Raw genomic sequence first — 5,509 nt, forward strand, 5'->3', positions numbered from 1 at the left:
TTCTTAGTGGGACACTCCTCACATACCAATGCATTTAATCTATCTATGTGTTACATGTTCACATGTTCTAACATGTAACATCCTTGAGGGTAGGGGGTATTTATTTTTGTCTTTGTGTCTATAGAACCAAACAGTGCTTGACACAAGTAGATACTTGAACAATGCTTGCTTGATTGCTTGATTACCCATGCCAGGCCAGAGGCAAGGAGAACCTTGTCTGACTATCCCATATATTAGCTGTTTGGTACAAGAAAGTGCCAAGAGAACATCTTTACCTCCCTTGAAAGACTGAGCTATTTATATATTGCTCTCAGTCCTAGCAAAAAGCAAGCTTATTGATTCTTGATGAAAGAGTTGTTGAAGCATAAAACCATTGCTTATACAAAGTCATCTAGTTCAACCCATACCTGAGCAGGAAGGCCACCACCGTTGTCTGATCCTGTTTGAACTGTTAATCTATCTGTTTTCTGGCCCAGACCAAGGTATATTACACTGTGTCTTGTAGTTCTCTGAGTATTTCTAAACCCTGTCTGGTTACGGAATTGGCTTTCATTAATGTTGTAGTTCCCCCACTGTGAGTGGATTTGGTTTGTGTCTGCCACCCAGGCAGAAGCTATCTAGTCTTTCTATCACCTGCCACATAAGCATAGCTGAACCCTGCCCCTTTTCTCCACAGTCACGGGAAGGAACCATAGTCAGCAACACCTGTGAAGCTACCCCACCTTTTTCCTTCAGGCCTGTTCCTAGCACAGTGCCTTCCACACAACAGGTCTTTGATTAAAATGTGTTGATTGACTGAGTAATTGCTTAATTAGCTCTGATAGCTGAGACAATGAATACAACCATTCTAACACCAGACTTAACATTAATATTCTTAATCCTTTTCTCTACCATTTTGAGTAGGAAGGATATGAGGGAAGTGAAATCATTTTTAGATTGGAAAACTTGGATGTCAAAATATATTAATTGCTATTAGGGCTATTATTTGAGCTAATTCTTTAGAAACATGTCACATACCCAATAAAAAAATCAACAAACGTATCTTGTTGGCATTTTGGTCCTAAAACCAATGTTATAAAAATAAATATAGTTATAAAAGAAATATAAACTTCTAGTTTGTATGCATTCTAGAATTTTAGAAATGTCATCTATCCATAGCATATTTCCAAAATGTTTGCTTCTAGTGAGAGAGTAATATTTCAAAAAAGAAAAAGAAAGAAAAGAAAAAGCAGTGTTATTTAACTGAGCATATAAATGTTGTTTTGATATGTTACTAGTTCTGTAATCTCAATGATTTGTGCATCGCAGGCCATGCCATAGATCTAAACTCAATCCACATCTCATTTTCTGTGACTTTTGTCTGTGCCTTACTATAAATCTTCTCTAAAGGACCCTCCCAAACGAACCCAGAGGCCTTTCTCTGTGTCTTTTAACATTCTGTAGGTACCAAAACAGTACTCAGGCTGTCCTTATTAACCTTTGTGCCATCAACAAATTGGACCCATCTCCTTTACTCTCTCTTTTTTTTAAATACAAAGGTAGCTAGAATATCAAGACACATCAAGAGTCCTGTGGGAGGCCAGTGTTGGGGGCCAGAGGCAGATGGTTAATTGCATACTATAACAGTCTGAGCACCAGCAGGGCCCTTAGCAGGTGCTGATGGATCCTAAATGGGCAGAAGTCCCCCCATGCCCATCCCACCTCTCTGTGTGGGGAGGCTTCTCTAATGCCCTAAGGCCCAAGAGGGTGGACTTGGTCACAACCATACAGCTAGAAGGGGTCAGCTGCTTAGACATGGAACAGGATTGGGGGCCATGGTCCCTTGATGCTAAAGGGGCTTGGAGGAGAGTGTCCAGTCATTCAAAGGCTCTGACTTAGGAGTGATCTCTTCACTTCTTCTTCTGGAGGTGAATCATGCCTGCTTTGGTGGCTTCCCAGGTCAGATTGACTGTCATGACCAAGGCTCATCCACTCAGGTCAGTCACCAGGCTGTCCATGGAAACCTGGTGCCTCAGAAGTATGGGGAGGATCAAGCACTGTAACAGGATCTGGGAGCCTTTGCAGGCTACTTGAAGCATGCACCATAGCAAGAAGACACATTTCCCTGCATAGTAGAAGGGGAACCAGAAAAGGAAGATGTCAGAGAAAAACTCAAGTCAGGCCAAATATGCTATATACCATCCAGTAGGTTAGTCAGATGGTATTATCATCATTATTGGGGCTTTCAATGGCCTTGATGGAGGCATATGCTAAGAAGATGAATCTAATGAGTTTGCAGAACAGGGAGGCCCCATAGCCAAATATGAGATAGAGGGTCATGGAACTTGTAGCCAGGTAGTACTTTTTGACACCAGAGACCTCTTCCAATTTCCCCAGGACATCAGCATCTTCTACATACCAGGCATTGTACCAAGTACAACCCAACCTGCACTTCTAGAAGTGCTGCCTCAAGCTCCCCATGGCTCCTCGGACCAAGGGGAGAGGAAAGGGGATGGAGGATAACTGGACACAGGTTCAAGGGGCAACCTCCAAGTCTCCCCCACTGCTCTGCAATGGTGCTGGTGGTGTCTCCCTCTTCAGGCTCCCAGGATCCCCATTCCTCTAGTACTTAGGTCCCTCACCTTCTTTCTTCCCACCTAGTGGTACTGGATGATGCAGTTCAACATTCAACTGCTGCCTACTGAGGCTCACCCTATACCTCTCCATTTCTCTTTAGATTATTTGTAGTTTTGTATCCTGAGGGGTTATTTTCCATGCTTCCCAGTCATGTAGAATCAATTGGCATCAAATATGATGGGTTTTTGCCTCAAGGTGCTGCTCAAGATACTTTAAAGTACACTACAACTGGCAGTCAGTCAAGTATTTATTAAGTGTCTTCTACATGCCAGGCACTGTACCAAGTGCAACCCAACCTGCTCCCTTGCATCCACTGAATTTCAGGACAAGCTTATGTAATGGTAATGTGAATTTGAAGATCTTCTCTGTCCCTTAATAAGCCTAAGGGAATTTGAAGACTTTCCCAGATCCAAAGATTTTCCCTGACCCCAGTAGGCTGAATGTAATCACATGGAACCTGTGGTGGAAGGAGTTTGCTGAAGGTTGGAGCTGAGCCCACAGGAGGGAGTGAGAGTAGTTAGAGCTAGAGGGAGGAGACAACACACCTAGGCAGACCACTAGGCTTGTGATTGTAAAGAAAGGCTAAAGGAAGGTTTGGCTCTCTGTTGCATTGTGGTGTATTAACTTCTATGTTGCTATGATGAATTTGGTTTCCTGGTGTTGTGATTTGGTTTTCTGGTGTCTGAATAAATGTTTTGCTTCTGTCTTCTATATGGAGAGTCTGTTATATTTATATTGTATCGGTGCTATAGCTAACTATCTCTTTTTGATGTCTCTCCAGTACAGATGTTCTTGTACAGCAACTCAACAGCCATACGACCAAACTGAGAAACAGTTACTTTTTCATTTCCCTTTATTGATTGCTAGGTCAATGTATTTTGACTGGTCACGAATTTTAATGAAGAAGTCCCTAGTATCCCAGGACTTGATACAATCAGTAACATCTTCTCAACTGGGAATTTGAAGGACATCACCATCTATAGGTTATCTCCATCTCCCAACTATCTTAGCTTAGACATTTGAAGGCTCAAAACATGAATGTTGCCTCTTGAGTCTTAGCTCAGGCATTGTTGTGAATCTTGGCTTTCAAGTCTTCTTCCAGCTTTGATACCCCTTCTGACTCTAGTCTCTTCCAGCTAGTTACCAGCCTTCAACTGCAGACCACCTATTATGGAGATTAAAACTTAGGTTCATTTAAATTTATTAAAGGTACCTATTTACAAATAGATGGCTTTACGCAAAACTTTGGAGTAATGTGTTTTGCATTTCTCTTTGTCTTCTTCCCTCCTCTTTCTGACTCTTCTAAAAGTCAACCAACAATCTCTTGCTTACCCCAAATTCAGTGTTATAATGGTCACTTTGGTCTACTGTCCTTAGAATTTCTTAGGTTCTACCTTTCCTCTACTATTGATTTTTTGTGTGAATGTAATTGTGGTCTATAAGAGTCTTTCTTTTCTGAGTTGAAGTTTGAAGAACATGGGAATATGACACAGATGTCCTCTCCCTTCTTTAGTCAGGGGACACACATCCTTTGGTACTAAAAAAAGTGCACATTTTCTTTAATTCACCCAGCCTTTTATTTAATGTAAAGCTGTCACACATAGGATCATAGAGCTGGAGCTGAGAGGGACATCAGAGATCATCTATACCAACTTCCTCATTGTTAATGATGAGGAAAGTGTTTTGCATAATAGGAGTATGGAGCTAAGAAATACTATAGACTTATAGAAAGAAGCATTTCCATTTCTGGGTAAAATGTCTTCATTGTACCTGCTTTTCAATCCAGAGCAAAAAGGAAATAACAAAATATCAAGGTTCCTTACCCCTTATTCTAACTCTAAAAATTCTTCTTCCAAATCCAAGCAAATCCCCAAACCTTCAGTTTAAACCCACTTACTCTTCCTCTCTACTCACAGAAAATGGAAGTTAAGTGACTATTCTCTCCTGTATAATAACTCTTCATATAGTTGAAAATCATTACGAACTCACATCTCTACCTTCTCTTTCCCGGGCTAAATGATCTCAGCTCATTTAACATTTCTAGATAGATCTTGTTTTCCAACTATTTAATCATCTTTGTGACTTGTCTCTGAACTCTCTTCATTCGAATTCTGACTCTCAGTTGGAGGTCTTATACTGGATGCAGTAAAGAGTTTTCTGACCAATACTTAGTTTAATATGGTTATTAGGTAAGAGCTGCTACAGAGGATCAGGAATAGAGAAACAAGAAGACAATTTATACACCCCAGAATTATGCTGCTTTTTAAACCAGTAGCACTGCATTGGTAATGTACTTACCTTTCATATCCTACGTGCTTTAATGCTTAGATTTTTCTGTCATATCTATATGTCTATATGTATATATGAGAGATCTTTGCTGTATGTTTACATATCTATGTGTATATCTGCATATATCTATATTTCTAGGAGAGATCTGTCATATGTCTTATGTCTATATATAATATATATGAAGATAGATCTTTCTGTCTTATATTTTCTATATCTGTGTATATATGTATAGGAGATCTTTCCATTGTATATCATTATATGTTTACATACATACATAGATCTTTTTCTACCATATATGATGAGAGATATACATGTCATTTGTATCTTGACATAACATGTATCAAGAGAGAATTGTGTGAATACATGTATGTTTGTATATATGCATGCACACATTGGCATATGTCCTTTCCATCTAGTTTCTTTATAGAGTTCATCTCCCCAAGTCTGTATCTATACACATAATGTTATGTAGACAAGTCAATTATTCTGATAATTTTGGCAAGACAATAATCCATTTTTATTCCTATTATTCAGAGATATAAAGCAAAGGTGTTAGGAATTTTAATTACATAGTAATTGCCCTGCCTGTTTCATTTTGTCTATT

General features: G+C 39.5%; 1 pseudogene; it reads right to left on the reverse strand.

Annotated features, from left to right (window-relative positions):
• Positions 1-1,889: 1,889 nt before the first annotated feature.
• LOC138166503 (receptor expression-enhancing protein 6 pseudogene) lies at positions 1,890-4,921 on the reverse strand (annotated as a pseudogene).
• Between the last annotated feature and the right edge of the window lie 588 nt (positions 4,922-5,509).

This window comes from Petaurus breviceps, unplaced genomic scaffold (assembly GCF_028583685.1).
Source record: "Petaurus breviceps papuanus isolate PSGF00001 unplaced genomic scaffold, PetGlider_PUasm1.0 224, whole genome shotgun sequence".
NCBI classification, from domain to species: Eukaryota; Metazoa; Chordata; class Mammalia; order Diprotodontia; family Petauridae; genus Petaurus; species Petaurus breviceps.